Genomic DNA, 19732 nt, shown 5'->3' with positions numbered 1-19732 from the left:
GCCCAGCCAAGGTTGGCAGCGGCGGCCGGAAATGAGGGGAGGGCCTTTTTAAAAAGACCCCAGGAATGCTCTCCCCACTTTTTCCCCCACCCCCCCAAAAAAATCAAGGGAAAGCTGAACTTCTCAGGGTCTTTTCCCCTCTTTCCCCAAGTAGCGGGGCCAGAGATTTCTTTTAAATGAACCACAATTCATTTGCAAACATAGCAAGCATTTTGACTTTTACCAACGATTTTCTTTTTCTTGGTACCCTCTGATTCTACCGTACCCTAACGGAAAAGGAGGATGTCGTTGGTTTCTCATCAAGAAAAGAATCAGGTTGGGGAGCAAAGAGGATAGATAAATGTATACAGGACTGGGCTGGAGAAGTAGGCAACAGTTGTGAACATAGCTGTCACTTTTAGAACTAACCAGTGAGTATAGGATGGGCCAATGTGAGTTAGAAAATAGATGATTTTAACTTTGGTCTTGGTTTGAGTTTCAGGAATGTCCCTTGGCTTCTGGGTGACCTTGGACTAAACATTTCCTGTCCTTCTAAACTCAGCCATTCTGGGGACCAAAGTTACCTTAAGATGAAAAACCTGAAAAGTTGCCTCACATTTTTAAACAAACGATGTAAATTGAGCAAGATGTAGCGGCGCGCATTTGTGATCTCAGGAAGGTAGGCACAGGAAGATCAGGAGTTCAAGGTCATTTTTGGCAACGTAGGGAGTTTGAGGTCAGCCCTAGCTACGTGGAAGAGGCGCCCTGGCACTATGAAAAATCTTAAGAGCTAACCAACCAAGGTTTGCCTCTGTCTTGGGCTTGGCAGCTGAAAAACCATTTTATCTCAAGAAATCCGTTTAAAAATCTTCGTGAAGTGGGTAGGCTGAGACTCTGAGATATGGGGCCACTCACCCAAGACCACCCAGGGGACACAAGGCAAAGCTGGATTGAAGCTGCCTTTTTGCCGAGAGAGGCCAGCAATAGGTGAGTTTCAGAGACTTTTTTTTTAATGTGTGTGTGTGTGTGTGTCTGTGTGTGTGTGTCTGTGTGTGTGTTGCATATGTGTGCTGTAGCATTCATGTGAAGGTCAGAGGACAGCTTCCAAGAGGTGGGACTCAGGTCATCAGGTTTGCAAGGCAAATGCTTACACGGGCCAACCCATCTTGCTGAGTCTCAGAGTCATTTAAACATATCTTACCTGGGCGTTTCTGTCTGGGAGTTAGCAGAGGAGGAACTATGCTCCTCTCCACATCATTACCTGATGTATTTTGTATCTCTTGGTACCCAGTTTCTCAAAAATGCCACTAGTCTCTTTCTTTCTTTCTTTCTTTCCATTTTTGTTTTGTTGTTTCCGTTCAGTTTTGTGGGTTTTTTTTTGTTTTTTTGTTTTTTTTTTGAGACAGTGTCTCAGTTTGTAGCTCAGGCTAGCCTGGGACTCACTCTGTAGCCAAGACTGGGCTCAAACTCAAGGCAATCCTCCTGTCTCAGTGTCAACAGATATGTATCGGGATGCCAGCTTTCGTTGGTACTGTTTTTACCTCAGCTCATTTCCTTCCCACCATGCCCCGTGACGTGACGGGCTGGAGTTTGGGAAAGCATCCTAACACCTCTGGTTCAGAAGCAAACAAGCTCTAAACGAAGGAAGGGGCCTGGAATCCACTTGTCAGTTCTGGGTATATTTGTTCACCGTCTTTTGCCAGGGAGAGGACTGTAATACACACCACAAATGACGACCGATACAAACTGAACGCTTACTTTGCAGACTCAAGACCTTGCAGGCATTGGGTCCATGAGTGGGAGAAGCAATTCAGAGGTTACTCCCATTCCGTTTTATTTTATTACTAATTTGTTTGTTTGCAGTGTATATGTATGCACACATCATTGCGTGTTCGCACAGGTGTGTGTGTGTGTACACGCGTGTGAGTGAGTGTGTGCGTGTGAGTGCGCGCGTGTGTGCGTGTGCGTGTGCGTGTGTGTGTGTGTGTGTGTGTGTTGTGTATCTTCCTCCCTTGCTTTCCACCTTATATTTTGAGACAGGGTCTCTCACTGGCCTGGAGCTTGAGGAGTCTGTTAGAGCGGCTGGCTCACAGAACCCAGGCATCTTCTTGCCTCCTCTTCCCTAGCACGAGGTGATCTGCATCCTCTGCCACACTCAGATGCTTGCACAGGTGCTGAGAATCTGAACTCAGAGCCTCACGCTTTTGCCGCATGCCTTTCCCTGGCCGAGTCACCTCCATAGCTTCTAGTTTTTCATTTATTTATTTATTTATAAACATTATTTATTTATTATTTATTTATACAGTATTCTGCCCACATGTGTGCCAGAGGAGGACATCAGATCACATTATAGATGGTTGTGAGCCACCATGTGGTTGCTGGGAATTGAACTCAGGACCTCTGGAAGAGCAGACAGTGCTCTTAACCGCTGAGCCATCTCTCCAGCCCTAGTTAATTTTTTTTTTAAAGGCAAGTTCTCTTGTTGTCCCAGGCTGGCCAGGCATTCGCTGTACAGCCGAAGATGACCTTGAGCTGCTGACCTTCTTGTCTCTGTTCCCTGAACTTTGGGATTATGGAATTATAACAGCATTCCTAGTTTTTAATCGCTTAATTAATTATTTTGTTTGTTTTCTGTTCTGTGCAGTTTTTTTTGGGGGGGGGCTGGGAGGAATCTGCATGCTATAATGTTTATTTATATGCACACCAGAGGACAGCCAATGGGCGTGGGTTGGTTCTCTCTACCATGTAGATCCCAGAAGATTGAGCTCAGATCATCAGGCCTGATGGCAAATGCCTTTTACCCAATGAGCCACATGAGCCCTTTTTTTTCTTTTTCTTTCTTTCTTTTTCTTTCTTTTTTGAGAAAAGATTGGCTTTAAACTTATATCAGCTCTCCTTCCTGGGCTTCCCAAGTGCTGGGATTACAGGCATGCATCACCATGCCTAGCTTAGCTACCATTTTAGAGACATGAAAACTGAAGGTGAGAAAGAGAAGCATGTCAGTCACATAGCTTGACAGCCATGTCAGCTAACATCGAGGTTGGGTACCAGATAATGGAGTACACCAGGGTTTCCCAGCAGCCTTGGTGTGAGTGACGTTTGCATCAGGCGCCGCTCCCTGGGGTGAGGAGTGAGGGGTATATTTTAAATTGTGTGAGACTGAGCAGTAACCCTGGCTGGCACCCACTAACAGCACGGATAAGCACCCTCTGTCAAGTTGTGACAGCCAAAGTCTTTAGACACTGCCCCAGGTCCCTTGAGAGACAGAAATCAGCCAGTGAGAAACACTAACTTAAAGTAATTAGCTACTGGGTGAGGGGAAGGGAGTGCCAACTTTATTTTTAATTTAAAATTAAAACCAATTTCCTAAGCAAAACAGTATTGCTAGTAACTACTTTTTAAAGAAAAGAAGTAAAATAGTACATGAGGGATTTTAAGAAAAACAATTGAGCCAGTTATACCCCAAATTCTACTCCTTTTGGAAAAGAGCTGTTAGAAAGTTTTTGTTTTCCCCCTTGGTTGTTGCCGCTGTTGTTACTGTTCTAGAGTTATGCGTTTTATCTTATGCATACGAGCGTTTGGCTTGCATCCTCCGTGCCTGCGCACCACACCTGTGCTGGATGCTGGAAGAGGTCAGAAGACGGAGTCTGACCCCTGGAATTGGAGGCACAGATGGTTGTGAGTCACCATCTGAGGGCTGGGATTTGAACCTGGATTCTCTGTGGGAACAGGAGTCACTCAAAACCACTGCGCGGTCTCTCCAGCCTCGTTTTGTGTGTGTCTGTGCGTGCGCGCGCGCACTTGCCAGTGCAGTTGTGGACATCGAAAGAGGATTTGGGGGCTGGAGAGATGGCTCAGAGGTTAAGAGCACTGGCTGCTCTTCCAAAGGTCTTGAGTTCAATTCCCAGCAACCACATGGTGGCTCACAACCATCTATAATGAGATCTGGTCCCCTCTTCTGGCCTGCAGGTGTACATGCAGTTAGAACATTGTGTGCATAATAAATAAATAAATTTAAAAAAAAAAAAGAGAGGATGTTGGGTATCATCTATCACGTCCTTTGAGACAGGGTCTCTCCCTGTACCTGTGTGTGGGGCTTACCTGCTCTCTGCAAGCCAACAAGGTTGAGAGATCCCCACCCCCCCAGTCTCCACTCATCCTGGAGCTGAGGTTGCAGAAGTTTGCAAGACGCCCAGCTTGCTGAGTAGGAGGCAGGACCTGAACTATGATGCTCGTGACTGTGCAGCACACACCCTTAATAAGCTCGGAGCCATCTCTTTGTCTTTGTTAACGTTTCAGATTATGTCTTTTCTTGGGGCCTGGTGTGGTAGCACTCACCTATCATCCCAGCACTGAAGAGGCACAGGAGAAAAGATCTGTGTGTTGGGGGCTGGGGGGAAGGGGTCCAGGCCAGCCAAGGACTACATAGTGAGAGCCCATCTCAAAAAACAGAAAAAAAATTTTTTCTGACTTTTTCTTTTTTTTTTGAGATTTATTTATTTATTACTATGAATACAGTGCTCTGCCTGTGTATATATCTGCAGGCCAGAGGAGGGCCTCAGATCACATTATAGATGGTTGTGAGCCACCATGTGGTTGCTGGGAATTAAACTCAGGACCTCCGGAAGAGCAGCCAGCACTCTTAACCGCTGAGCCATCTCTCCAGCCCCTGACTTTTTTTTTTTTACGTTTCTAAATAATAATTATCTATGCATGTGTCTACATGATGTATTCTTTATAGGTTTTTGTTTCTCTGACAGATAAGGATTTTACTCACAAGGAACTCACTTTTTCTCCCTTTACATATAAATATTTTAACATTGCTGTTTAATTTTTATATGTTAAACAATACTTCATTAGAACATTTATTATTCTGGTGACTGAAGAGAACACATTTCATATTTATTTATGTATTTACTTATTTTCATTTTTTTATATGTTTACAAAAGTTCTTTTTTGTTTTGATTTTTTATTTTATTTGTTTGTATATATTTTGGGTTTTTTTTTTTTTCAAGACAGGGTTTCTCTGTGTAGTCCTGGTTGTCCTCAAACTCGCTCTGTAGACCAGGCTGGCTTGGAACTCATAGAGATCTGCCTGCCTCTGCCTAAATGCTGAGGTTAAAGGTGTGTGCCACCATGCCCAGCTCCCTTGAACTTTCTATGTAGGCGAGGCTAGCCTTGAACTTGTGATCCTACCGCCTCCACCTTTCCAAATGCTGGGATTACAGGTGTGCACCACCCCACCTACAATGCTGTGGACTGAAGTCACTATTTTGTGCACACTATGCAGATACTCCACCTACTGAGCCACATTCCCAGTACCTCTGATGTCTTTTAAAAAGCAAGCTGTCAGCCAGGGGTGGTGGCGCAGGCCTTTAATCCCAGCACTCGGGAGACAGAGGCAGGTAGATCGCTGTGAGTTCGAGGCCAGCCTGGTCTACAAAGTGAGTCTAGGACAGCCAGGGCTACACAGAGAGACCCTGTCTTGAAGAAAAAAAAAACACAAAAAAACAAAAACAAATCAAAAAGCAAGCTATCAGAATCAGAGAGACAGCTTATCAGGTAGACACATTTGCCATTTGCCATTTGCCATGAAAGGCTGATGGCCTCAGTTCAGCCCTCAGAACCCATGTACGAAGTCAGATGAGGTCACTCACCTCTGAAATCCTAGCACTCCTATGGTGAAAAAGAAGAATTGCTCAGAAATTCACAGGCCAGCTCACCTGGAATATAAAACAAAAGAGACCCTGTTTCAACAAGGTGGATGGGCTATCAAAATGTTGCTTGTAAAAACACTGGATGCACAAGCCTCATGACCCAAGTTCAAGTCCCAGGACCCAGAGTAGGGGGAAAGAAACAATTCCTTAGAGTTGGCCTCTGATCTCCACATGAATAACACACACACACACACACACACACACACACACACACACACACACAAAGACTGATGGGGTTGAAAACCAGATTGTTTGGTTGATTTCTCTCTCTCTTTCTCTCTCCCTTTTTTAGACAGGGTTTCTCTGTGTAACAGCTCTAGCTGTCCTGGAACTTACTCTGTAGACCAGGCTGGCCTTGAATTCACAGAGATCCACCTGCCTCTGCCTCCCAAGGGCTGGGATTAAAGGCGTGCGCCGCCGCCGCCACCACCCGGGTCCAGATAGATGTTTTAAGTTGATATATATGATAGATATTGATTTACATTCAGAAATTTAGATGCACCAAGATAGGAAAGATGTTTTCTTCAAGGCTGCCAAATACAAATAGCCAAAACACTAAGAACGTAACATTTATATAATTCCTGATTGTTTCATGGCTCTTCCTTCTGTAGGTAGTTGATTGTATATATGTGTAACAATATAAATGTATATGTAAAAAACTAAAAAAAGGCATAAAAAATAAATGGAAGGCAAACCACTAGAAAAGAAAGTGGATGCAGTAGAGAAATTACGATAGCATTCACTGAATGGTTGCTACATATTAGTAAGTTTGATAATTCCTTTTCTTATTAAATATGTTTTTTTTTAAACCTGATAAATGGATAGATGGAAAAAAGAAGAAGAGAACTGACTCTCAAAACTGTAAACTTTAACTTCCAAATGCATGCTGTGCCATGGTTGCACGTGCGCACACAGACACACAGGCACACACACACCACACTATAGAGAAAGCCATGGTACAGAGAATTTTGATTGGCAGCAAGAAAATGAGGAACTTCTTCTGACTACAGTGAGTTCTGTACAGCGTCCAGGAGCTTGGTCATCTCCCCAAGCCCAAGCTCCAGATAAGAACAAATCAATCCGTGGTTTTGGGTCTGAGAGACCCTGGGCAGATCGAGGGGCATCTCCCTCGCTCCCGATCCACAGAACCCTTTAGGGTGATCGGTAGGTGTTGCTTTAAGCTATAGGCCTTCTGCTGTTTTGACAGATGACTAATCTACCCTGTGAAGTATCACACTGTGAAGGTCACACAAGCTGCTCAACCACTATTGCTTCAATGCTGCCTTGAAGCTTCCTGTTCCAACAGTCTGGCCATATATATCTAGGTCTTGCCTGGTCTCCGTTCCGGTCCCTTGGCCCTGCTCCTCCTCAGGCTTTGCCACCAACCCGGACCACTAGCCTCTCAATGTCTTCTGTTTACATGATCCCCAAACACCCTCGGCAGCATCACAGCTGGCCCTGTCCCCCTCCCTCTTACACTTCTGCATGGCTTCCCTGTCATCCTCAGGGGAAAATTCAGTCTCCTTAGCTGACTGTGTGACAAAGACATCAGCCTCCAGGCTGGCCCTTTCTCTCCTGCATCTGACACCGCACTCGCTCACCCACCAAGGGGGCCTTTGTCCACTCTTTTTGCTGTTGTTTGATTTTCAAACAGTGGTTAATTCAGTTAGGGCGTGTGTGCTGCGTGTGCAAGTCACGTTGCCACTGTGGAGGTCAGAGTACAACTTTCAAGAGAGTCAGTGCTCTGCCGGGCGTGGTGGCACATGCCTTTCATCCCAGCACTCGGGAGGCAGAGGCAGGTCGATGGCTGTGAGTTCGAGACCAGCCTGGTCTACAAAGCGAGTCCAGGACAGCGAAGGCTACACAGAGAGACCCTCTGTGTCTCGAAAAACCAAAGTAAATAAATAAATAAATGAGTCAGTGTTCTCCACTATGTGGGTTCCAAGAAGTAAATTCAAGTCATTGGCTTTGTGGTAAGTGCCTTGACACACTGAGCCATTGCACTGGCCTTCCATCAGGCTTTTAAAAATTATTTTTTTTAAAAAAAATTATATGTAGGTGTTTATGAGAGTGGGGTATATGTGATTTCTTCTGAGTGCAGTTTCCTGCAGAGGCCAGAAGATGGCATTGGATCTCCTGGAGCTGGAATTAAAGGCCATGTTGAACCAAACTCAGGTGGGCTGGAAGAGCAAAGTGCTCTTTTTTTTTTTTTTTAAGATTTATTTATTTATTACATATACAGTGTTCTGCCTGCATGCCAGAAGAGGGCACCAGATCTCATTATTGATGGTTGTGAGCCACCATGTGGTTGCTGGGAGTTGAACTCAGGACCTTTGGAAAACCGGGCAGTGCTCTTATCCTCTGAGCCATCTCTCCAGCCTGAGCAAAGTGTTCTTAACCACTGAATTATCTCTCTACCTCCCTTCAATCCACTCTTTAAAAAAATTTAACCTCAGCTGGGTGGTGGAGGTGCACACCTTTAATCCCAGCACTCGGGAGGTAGAGGCAGGCGGATCTCTGAGTTCAAGGCCAGCCTGGTCTATGGTCTCCAGGGTGTTCCAGGACAGCCAGGGTTACACAGAAAAACCCTGTCTCAAAGCAAACAACCCCAAAACAAAAGAAAGATTCAAGCTCATGCTTGCTGTGGTGGTACACACCTTTAATCCTAGCACTTTGGAGGATGAGAAATTTAAAGCTAGCATTAGTTGCATAGCAAATTCAAAGTCAACCTGGGCCATATAAGAGCATGTTTCAGGAACAAACAGGGATGGAGACATTTCTCAATGTTTAAGAGCACTTACTGCTCGCCGGGCAGTGTTGGCGCACGCCTTTAATCCCAGCACTCGGGAGGTAGAGGCAAGTAGATGGCTGTGAGTTCGAGGTCAGCCTGGTCTACAAAGCGAGTCCAGGACAACCAAGGTTACACAGAGAAACCCTGCTCTCAAAAAACCAAAACAAAAAACAAAAACAAAAACAAAACGGTCCAGTGAGATGGCTGAGCAGGAAAATATTCTAGGGGCCAACCCTGACAACATACATTCAGTCCCCAAGGATGCACCGAGTGAAAGGAGAGAACTGACTCTCAGAATTTCTTCACCTCTGACCTCCACAGGTGTGCTGTGGTGTGCGCACCTCCCCTCGAACTAACAAACAAACAAAATATTTAAAATGAAAAAAAGAGACTCACAGGCGCACACCTTTAATCCCAGCACAAGGGAGGCCAGGGCAGACAAATCTCTGTGAGCTTGAGGCCAGCCTGGTCTACACAGTGAGTTCAGGACAGTCCAGGCCTGTTCCACAGAGAAGCCCTGTGTTTAAAAAAAAAAAAAAACAGAGAGAGGGAGAAGGAGAGATTGATTCCCCTTCAAGTTCAACGTTCTTGCTTCCAGGGAGCCTTCCTTCCCTGACCTCTGCAGCCTGTGTCTGGACTTTCTATGCTTCTAACTTGCCCTATGCTGCCTCCACCAGCAACCAGGTACCCCACCACCCTACCTAGTGGTTTGTTTGTTGTGTGTGGGGGGGGGGGAGTCTATCATGCCTGTCAGTATAGGAGCTGACCAAAGACAGCAATCGGACTCACTTTGGCCCCACCCCCACAGCCAGTAGACTGGAGACCTCTGTTCATCAATTCTGAGTGGGTGGGTGAACGAATGAATGAATGAATGAATGAATGAATGAAGTTGGGGAGTGAGCCGGCCTGTTCTCTGCAGTCCTCACCCTGTAGCATCAGCTCTATCCTCCCATCACCCAGAGCCTCCAGTGGCTCGCTTGCATCCTCTCCCCAGGTGTTTGTCATCAGCCACAGCTGGGGCCTTTGTGTTTCTGGAGAGGAACAGAGAGCGGCTGCGTGGCTCTCCTTCCCGCTGCAGCGGGGGAAAGGCTGATGATCAGCGCTTCGTGAATGTCCTCACTCAGGGTGAAGCGGAAACGTCCCAGCTCTGGCGAGTCAGGTGGTCTGCATTGCACATGCTGGTTTCCCCCACCCCACCCCTGCCCCCGGTCTCCCCCAGGGCACCAGAGCCAATGCCTCACCCTCTCCCCACTGGACCTCTTAACCTGTGTGTGTGGGGGGGAGGGCGGAAGGTTGCCTGAGGGAGCCCCCTCTGAGTGGGACATTCCACAACTGAGATTCAAACCGGCACAGGCAGAGAGTGATGGAAAAGCCCTGGGACGGTCCAGGAAGTGCCTAAAATCAAGTACTGGAGGTTTGTCGCTTTTTATCTGATTCTCTGAGGGATCTCTAATGCCTGTATTAACAACAACAGCAACTGCTGGAAGTGTGGCTTAGTTGGTAGAGAGGGACCGGCTAGCTTGGATGAAGCCCTGGGTTTTACCCACAGAACAAAATAAAGCAGGCTAGCACTTGGCAGGTAAAATTGAGAGTGTTAGAAGTTCAAGGTCACCTTTCCAATACACAGTGAGTTTGGGATCAGTTTAGGCTACAAGAATCCTGGTTTTTTTGTTTGTTTTGTTTTTGTTTTAAGGATAGATAGATACATACATACATACATAAATAGATACATAGATAGACAGATAGATAGATAGATAGACAGATAAGAAGACAGACAGAAGACAGGTAGACAGATTGACGAATAGGTGATAGATATGGCAACAGAAAGATTGGAAGAGCCAGTGGGGAAATATAGGTGAGTGAGTAACGCCTGCAGCCAGTAATCGGAACGTCACTAAGGTTGCACGGTGGACCAGAAGAGTCTTAGCTGCGGACGGAGGGTAATGCCTACCAACACGTTCGCAGGATCCCTATCGATGCCAGTCTGCCATCTTATCTTGTCGTCCCCTGGAGGCAAAAACCATCCCAGGTGAGAGTCACGACCTAGAAGAAGAAACTGCTGAATGGTGGCACCATCTGAGGAGGTAGCTGAGACTAAAAAGAATTTTAAAAAAGGAAAGTCATTTTGTTTATCTTTCATTTTCCTTATTTTATTTATTTATTTATTTATCTTGGTACCGGAAGACACCAATGCTTTGTGATTGTTCTACTGCTGAGCCAAATCTGGAGCCCGTCACTTGTTTATACTAGGCTGTAACCATGCCCTCAGTCCCTCAATAGCAGATTCCAGGCACTCCACCTCAAGCAAAGAACATTAAAAAAAAAAAATCTTCCCTTTATAGCCTCTCTGTTCCTGAAACAGTAATAATAATAATTAATAGTAAAAACAATAAATGTTATTAATTATTATTTCTATTTAAGTGCATGCATGTGTCTTTGTAGGTTAAGTGTAGTACCTTTAGGGGCCAGAAGAGAGCTCCAGGCAGGGCGTGGTGGCGCTCGCCTTTCATCCCAGCACTGGGGGGGGGGGGGGGAGGCAGAGGCAGTGGCAGTGGAATGGCTGCGAGTTCGAGGCCAGCCTGGTCTACAAAGTGAGTCCAGGACAGCCAGGGCTACACAGAGAGGCTCTGTTTCGAAAAACTGAAAAAGAGAAACTTAAAAAAAAATAATAAGAGAGCACTAGATCTCCCTGATGTTGAAGTTACAGGCAATGGGGCCAGGCAGTGGGGTGCTGGGGACCCCTACTCTGTCTTCTGAAAGGGCACTCTTAACTGCTGAGCTCTCTCAAGCCCTGAAAATGTCTTTTTTTTTTCAATTTGTAAAGTATTTGTAAATACTTATTTTTGTTTAATGTACATATACGAGTGTTTATTCACATTTAATGTTTGTGTCAGAAGCCAGAAGAGGGTGTCAAGTCCCTCAGAGGGTTATGAGTGCTGAGAATGGAACTCTGGTCCTTATGACTGAGCAGTAAGCACTCTTAACCACAGAGCCAGAAAATTCTGCGTGCGTGCCAGTACGCATGCGCGTGGAGGTCAAAGGACCACCTCAGGTATGTACCTGAGGGTAATGTGTACCTATTTTCCCTTTGGGGATTTATTTATTTTATTTCTATGAGTGTTTTGCCTACATGCATGTATGTGTGCCATGCGTGTGCCCTGGTGCCCTCAGAAGTTAGAAGAGGGTGCCACATTCCTCTGGAGCTGGAGCTCCACAGATGGCTGTGAGCCACCGTGTAGCAACACTGTTCTCTCACAAAAGCAGCGGGGGTGCTCTTTTTTTTTTTTTTTTTTTTTTTGGTTTTACGAGACAGGGTTTCTCTGTCTAGCCTTGGCCATCCTGGACTCACTTTGTAGACCAGGCTGGCCTCGAACTCACAACGATCCGCCTGCCTCTGCCTCCCGAGTGCTGGGATTAAAGGCGTGCGCCACCACGCCCGGCCAGCGGGGGTGCTCTTAACCGCAGAGCTATCTCTCCAGCCCCAGGATTTCAAGTTTGAAGCTAGCCCAGGCTATTCCGCAAGTTTCCGTGCAGCCTAGACTCCACAGTAAGATAACTGTCTTAGCAAATAATTAGACCACAGCGTGCTTACATAAGCAACTTGCTTTAGTGAAAAAAAAATCTCTAGGGGGTTTCAAAACAAAAGAAGCATACGGAGATGCATTATAAAATCGCCTCAACTTCTGTCCTAACAGGAGACGGGGTGTGGGGTGGGGCGTGGGGAGGGCTGCTGTGGTGGTGCAAGCAGATCAGCCCAGCCACTTGAAAGATTAGGCGGACCCATAGCAAACTTGAGGCCAGCCTGGGCTACTGGGTGAGTTCAAGGCAATCCTCTGCAGATTAGTGAGACTGTGACTCAAAAGAAAAATTCACAGAGGAGTAAAGAAACAGCTTCTGAGGCAGAGCCCTTGCCTAGTATGTGTGGGAGCCTCGGTTCCCAAGTGGAGTCCCGTTTCTTCATTCTGGTATCTTCATACTGGTCCTGACACTGCTGTATTCTGTTTTGTAAGGAAATAGTAATATAAAGGGGGAATTAATTCATTTTGATCCTGTTCTATCTACCTATCTATCTTTGCTTTCTTAAATTTTTTAAAATATTTATTTATTTGTCATTATGTATACAGTGCTCTATCTGCATGTACACCTGCGGGCCAGAAGAGGGCATCAGATCTCATTATAGATGGTCGTGAGCCACCATGTGGTTTCTGGGAATTGAACTCAGGCCCTCTTGAAGAGCAGTCAGTGCTCTTAACCGCTGAGCCATTTCTTCAGCTCCCTGCTTTCTCAAATTAAAAAAAAAGATTTTAGTGAGTGTGTGTGTGTGTGTGTGTGTGTGTGTGTGTGTGTGTGTGTGTGTGTGTACTGTGCCTGAGGAGTCCAGAAGGGGGCATTAGGGGAGTTATAAGCTTGTCTGATGTGTGGTGCTGGAAACTGAACTCTGGTCCTCTGGAAGAGCAGTATTTTCTCTTAGCCACTGAGCAATTTCTTCAGTCCATAAATATCTTCTTGCTGCTGCTGCTGCTGCTACTGTTGCTGTTCATACAGGGGTGGGCACATGGAGGTTGGAAGACAACTTAAGACTGAGCTCCTTCCCACCATGTGGGTTCTGGAAACTGATCTCAGGCCTTTATGCTTGTGAGGCAAGAGCCTTTACCTAACCCCAAAGTGCTTTTGTTGGTGTTTTTATATGTGTGTGTGTTTTTGTGGTGTGTGTGTGTAGTGTGTGTTTGGTGTGGTGTGTGTATGTAGTATCTGTGTGTGTGTTTGGGTGTGTGTGTAGTGTGTGTGTGTGTGTGGTGTGTGTGTGTTTGGTGTGGTGTGTGTATGTAGTATCTGTGTGTGTGTTTGGGTGTGTGTAGTGTGTGTGTGTGTGTGTGTGTGTGTGTGTGTGTGTCTAGATAGTCTCTATTTCAAACTAGCCTCAAACTCCAAGTATAGCTCTGGCCTGGGACTCCCTGATCCTCCAGCATCTTTACCTCCTGAGCGCTTGGGTTATACGGATGTGCGCTACCACACTCAGCTCCTTTCACTGGTTCGATTTTGAACTCATAATCCTTCTGCCTCCATACTCTGGGTCTTGCAGCTTTTTTTAAACAGGTCCCAGAAATCCCCAGGGTCTCTGGGTCACAATCTGAGCACCACTAATGTGTGACACCCTTCTGTAAATAACACTGTGTGAAGACGGGGTCAGGGAGAGAAGCACTGGCTTCCCCGAAATATGAAGGCATACCCTTTCATGGGGGAGTAGTCCAGGCTCAGGGATTCCCCAGGATTCCATTTTTCGCGTGGTGATTTTTCTAGCTGTGTGACGAGGAGAAAGTTAATTAACCTCTCCAGGCCCCAGGATCTCATTTACAAAATGAGATGCTAATAAGTGCCAAACCTTCCCCGGGGTTATGGGACATAAACGACTTGAAGCAAAGTGGCCAGTGACAGGAAGCGCTTGCTAAATTATGCAACTGATTTATGCAAACTATTGTTATTAAGTGGCCTTGGAAAATAGTCAGGAAGGGTTATATAACTGATATGAAACTGGCTCCCTTCCACATGTGTAGCTGGAAGGTGGAGAACTCTGTGCCTTCTGTGATGACTATTATATAAAATGCACACGTATGGGTGCTTCATGCCTCCTTGTGTGTGCACTTAAGCACACGCCCGTGTAGGCAAAAACACACAGAGCGTTCATTTCTCATACGATCTGTTAGAAGGTCACAGTACCTGCTAGAGATGCAGCTCGCTTGGTAGAATGCTAGCCTAGCATGCATAATGACCCGGGTTCAGTCCCTCACATCATATAAAGAGGACGTGGGGGTGACACATGGGACCTCAGGGCATGAAGGTAGGAGGATATCAGTTCAAGGCCAGCCTTGGCTATTTGATGAGTTAGAGGCCAGCCTGGGATATATGAGATTGTCGCAAAACAAAACACAACAACAACCTCAAAAAACAGCCCCAACAAACAGGGATCTGACAGTACCTTGGGGGCTTCTTGGTTTACTTTAGATACAAAACCTCACAACACTCCTCTGAAAATCAAAATACCTGAGTGGGGGAAGACAGTTCAGTTGGTGAAGGCTCTTGCTGATGGTGGGTGCACTGGATAGTTTTATGTCAACTTGACACATGCTAAAGTCATCTGAGAGGAGGGACCCTGAATCAAGAAAAAATGCCTCCTCCGAGCCTGTAGGGAATTTTCTTAATTTAGTGATTGCTGAGAGAGGGTCCCAGCCCACACAGTAGGTGGCGCCACACTTGGGCCACTGGTCTGGAGAAAGCTGGCTGAGCAATCAACAGAGAGCAAGCCAGTAAGCAGCACCCCTCTCGATGGCTGCATCAGCTCTGCATCAGCTCCTGCCTCCAGGTTCCTGCCTTGCATGAGTTCCTGCCCTCATTGCTTTTGACGTAATTTGGAGTTGTGACTCAGGCTGCTTTGGTGGTGGTGTTTGATCACTGCACCACTAACTCTATTCATGACGGTGGGGGGTGGGGGATAGTTTGTCAGTAAAAGTGCTTGCTGTATAGCCTGGTGACCTGAGTCCCAACCCTTCTGACCCAGGATGACAACTGTCCTCTGACCTCCACACGCATACACACATATTAATAAATAAATGATTTTTTTAAAAACCAAACTTTTCCCTATGGGATTTCTCTCCACCTTCAAAATGTAGCAACAATAAAGCAAGACGCAGAAGTTGTTGCTCCCCTTGTCATGACGCAACACCCCACGACTCAGTAAGAGGGCACAGTCCACTAAGGTGGGGGAGGAGCTTGAGGCAGCTGGTCCCGCTGCACCTCAGGAAGCGAGGGTGGGGGGCAGTGCGGTGCTGGTGCTGGCGCTCAGCTGGTTCTCCCCTGTTAATTCTACCCAGGACTCCAGCCCATGGAATGGCGCCCCCTACCTTCAAGGAGGATTTTCTGTTCTTGTATGATGAATACTGTGACCAAATGCAACTAGAGAGAGGAAAGGTCTATGTGGCTTACACACTCTCATCACAGTCGGCACTGAGGAAAGGCGGGGCAGAGGCGGGAACTAAGGCAGAGTGCAGGCTACTGGCTTGCTCCCCTTAGCTTTGCTTGCCCACAACACGGGACCACCTCCCGGGCAGTGGCACCTCCCACAGTGGCCTGAGTCCTCCTGTGTCAATCACTGATCAAGAAAATGCCCCACAGACCTAACGGCCAGTGTAACGGAGGCTCCCTCTTCTCAGGTGGCTCTAACTTCTGTCGAGCTGTATAGGCCTGGGCACACAGTCCTCCCTCCTGACTTGATCTAATTTAGATAATCCCTCACAAGCAGCCTTGAGGGCCCCTGATCTAGGTGATTCTAGGTCCCGCCGAGGTAACGAAAGTGAACTTAAGTTTCTGTTTTCAAGATTTTATCTTTCTTTCTTTCTTTCTTTCTTTCTTTCTTTCTGTGGTGTGTGTGTGTTATATGCCCTTGTATGTATGTATGTATGTATGTATGTATGTATGTATGTATGTATGTGTAGATGTGCGCACAAGAAGAAGCCAGAGGAAGAGGCTCTCTCATTGGCTCACAGAGCTGGGAGGCAGAAAACCCTAGTAACCCTTTTACCTGCCCCTCACAGTGCTGGAATTACAGGCCCATGTGGCCATGGCTAGCTTTTTCCGTGAGTGCTAGGAATTTGAACTCAAGTCCTCATCCACTGAGCCGTCTCCACAGCGCTCTGGCTTCATTTTCTTTTCTTTCTTTCTTTCTTTTTTTTAATGAGGACATAAACTTTAGGATTTGAGGTTGCTGTGTTCTGTACAGGTAGCCAGCACTTGTACCATCACCACCCATGCCCCGGGGCCCAACAGACAGTGCCACTTGACCAGCATGGCAGACAGCACCAATAGATGGGAGCATTTCTCTCCTGCCGAGCGAAGAAATGTTCAGACTCCTTCTAATACCGCGTTCCAAGCAGCCGCTAGGAATTAGTCTCAGCAAAGAAGCTGAACTGTATTTGCCATTGCGAATCTCAAGCCTGACCTTCAGCGATTCCTGGAATCATGGGAAATGAGTCAGAGTGTTATTACCCCCCCACCCCCAACCCCCGGGAGTCAGAACCCCCACTCCCCCCCCCCCATCCCCACCCCCAGGAGTGGGACCCTGCTGAATCTGAGTTCTTTCCTGAGGACCTCCCCAGACCACCCTCCCGGTTCCTCCGGAGGTGGGGGAGGAAGGGGAGGGGGATTTGGAATCGCTCTAAACCATCCCCCTCAGATTTTTTTTTCTTTTCCTTTTTAGATAGAAAAGAAAACCGCAGCCTAAGAAAATTAAAAGGACCCACTCAAGGTCACAGCATGAGTTTGCATAAAATCGGCAGTGGTAAAATGTAGCAGCTGGGGATGGCAAGGCGGTAAAGGAGAGGAAAGGGGCTTGCCACCAACGCTGACAACCTGAGTCCAGTCTCTGGAACCCACACGGTAGAAGGAGAGACAGATCCCTGAGAGCTGTCCTCTGACCTCCACATGTGCACCGAGGCATACATGCCCCAATATTATTAATTAAAAGAAATTTCTTTTTGAGACAGGGTTTCTCTGTGTAGGCTTAGCTGTCCTGGACTCCCTTTGTAGACCAGGCTGGCCTCGAACTCATAGCGATCCACCTGCCTCTGCCTCCCAAGTGCCGGGATTAAAGGCTTGCGCCACCACCGCCCGTGTGCATTTTTCTGTAACAGCTGATTGACTGTGAATCAAGGAAAGCCCAGGGAAAGGCGCGGCTCACATGTTAACAGCTGAGCACACTCAGGCCCCTCTGCCTCAGTTTCATCACCTGTAACACGGGCCTTATTGGAAGCCAGAACTCACAGGATGGTGAGAAAAACCAATGACTGCATGAATAACACATCTTTCCCTCAGTATGGCCGTGGTTGTGACTCAGGTGTCATAGCTGCAGGGCCATTATCATCGCTCCCTTGGGAGGTTAAGCAGAGGAGGCAGACATCATACTTCCTTGCCACTGTTTTTTAAGATTAAGCTTATTAGGGATGGGGGGGGGTAGGGGTGGGAGGGGGTCTCTGCTGCCAGTGGAAGAGCATCTGCCCAGAATCCCCAAATGAGGGGCTAGGGATGTGGCTCAGCTACAGAGTTCTAGATTTGCAATAGGGGGTGCCCTCTTGTTCCCTGAACTCAATCTCAAAGAGAGAAAGAGGGGGAGGGGTGGAAAAAGGAAGGAGGGAGGGAGGGAGAGAGGGAGAGAGTTCAGCTATAAATTTGTCAGATATCTTCACTATTCTCAGTCTCTTAATATGGTGGAATCACAGGTCTTAGAATCCAGTTTTTGGTGTTGTTTTTGTTTTTTAGTTTTTTTTTTTTTTGTTTTTGTTTTTGTTTTTTTTTTTTTTTTTAGATAGGGTTTCTCTGTGTAGCCTTGGCTGTCCTGGACTCACTATGTAGACCAGGCTGGCCTCAAACTCACAGCAATCCACCTGCCTCTGCCTCCCAAGTGCTGGGATTAAAGGCGTGCGCCACTACGCCGGCCAGAATCCAGTTTTGAGTCTCCCTCCCTCACCTGGACAAACTGTGGTAATTCCTGCCCACTGACTACTGTGAATGTCAGCTCGGAAGCATCTGCCTCATGGTGCCTGTACCATAAATGGTTGTGGTTGTTTCTCAACGTAGCACAAGTGCCCAGCACTCGGGGAGCCCACTGCTGTCTTGTACCGGGGAAGGAAGCTCGGGTTTGGGAGGCAGACTGACTTGATGCCAGTCAGAAGCCGTCAGTTTGTACGCATGCTCCCAGATGAGTCAGCCACCTCTTTGGCTGAATGGGCACAGAGAGACTGGTAAATCCAACAGGGGGCCCTGGGAGGAAAGTCTCAGATAGAGCGGGGTGGGTATGGTAGCAGTGCTGTAGGCAGTTAGACTGATATCAAGATACCTGGTTTGGTTGTTGTTTTAGTTGGCTTCTGTATTGACCTTTATTGTCCTCATACATGGACTGAATTATCAGGTGATGCTTAAATTAAATAACCTATATAACTTAATTTTGCAGCTCCCCCTCCCCCAGGGAGCCCTTAAACTCTTTTACAACCATGATGACCTTGAACTTCTGTTCTCCTGGTACCACCTCCTGAGCACACAGCCATGGCCTGGCAGCCAGGGGTTTCTCTGTGTAGCCCTGGATGTCCTGGAACTCACTCTGTAGACCAGGCTGGCCTCGAACTCATAGAGATCTACCTACCTCTGCCTCCCACATTCTGAGATCAGAGGCAGGACCAGTGCCTGACTTCCTTTTTTTATTTTATTGTTATTATGGGAGGGAAGGAAAGGGGTCTCAACTATCCCATGCCACTCTGTGTGTGTGTGTGTGTGTGTGTGTGTGTGTGTGTGTGTGTGTCAACCTGCAGGAGTGGGTTCTCTCCTCCCTTGTGACATCAAGCTTAGGCAGCCAGCTGAGCCATCCTGGTGCCTTTGTTTTGCTTTCTGTGAAAGTAAGGTTTGCCTAGACCATCAACAATCCTCCTGCCTCTGTCCCCCCCAAATCTGGAATTACAAACCTGGTCATGTGCTGTTCTGTTTTTTAAGACAACCTGGTATTACCAGGTAGTGCTGGCTGTCCTAGAACTCACAGAGATCTGTCTTCCTCTGCTTCCTGAGTGCTAGGATTGAAGCTATGCACCACCACAGCCTGCAAGATCTAGTCAGAATAACAGTACTTTCCCTGCGGGGCGGTGGTGGCGCACGCCTTTAAATCCCAGCACTCAGGGAGGCAGAGGCAGGTGAATCGCTGTGAGTTCGAGGCCAGCCTGGTCTACAATGCGGGTCCCAGACAGGAAAGGATACACAAAGAAACCCTGTCTCGAAAAACAAAACAACTAAAACAACAAAAACAGTACTTTCTCCCTTAGGCAAAACCAAAACCACGAGCCCCTGGTTTCCAATCCCCTCCCTTTGGTTAGGCAGAGAGTGTTTGAAATAAAGTTTATGAAGTTTCTGTCGATATTTACATATGATACACGGTAAATAACAGAGCCAGGCCCCCCACCCCACCGTTTCCCCACCCTTATTGCTTCCCTCCCCCCTATTCCCCCAGACTCATTAAAAATCGCTGCGTAAGACAGGTTATAACTGCTGCGGTTCTCCCTCCCCCCTCCCCCTAAGATGCAAACTAAAAGCCCCTCGTCCCTCCCCTGCCCCCTCCCCCCCCACCCTGGGGCCGTTCTGGGTTCCGTGTGTTAACACTGTGCTACCCCGCCCCTCCTCCCCTAATAAAGGGAGTGGGATGGGCGGTTTTCTG

General features: G+C 47.1%; 1 long non-coding RNA gene across 1 annotated transcript; it reads left to right on the top strand.

Annotated features, from left to right (window-relative positions):
* Positions 1 to 13: 13 nt before the first annotated feature.
* LOC311590711 lies at positions 14 to 10818 on the top strand. Its single transcript, XR_014776966.1, has 4 exons — positions 14 to 966; positions 9086 to 9171; positions 9482 to 9646; positions 10453 to 10818. It is a non-coding gene; the product is annotated as an uncharacterized lncRNA (long non-coding RNA).
* The last annotated feature ends 8914 nt before the right edge of the window (positions 10819 to 19732 follow it).

The sequence above is a fragment of the Acomys minous genome (assembly GCF_964271855.1).
Source record: "Acomys minous genome assembly, chromosome: 20".
NCBI classification, from domain to species: domain Eukaryota; kingdom Metazoa; phylum Chordata; class Mammalia; order Rodentia; family Muridae; genus Acomys; species Acomys minous.
The sequence above is the reverse complement of the archived record's forward strand: the minus strand, read 5'-3'. Positions and strand labels throughout refer to the sequence as shown.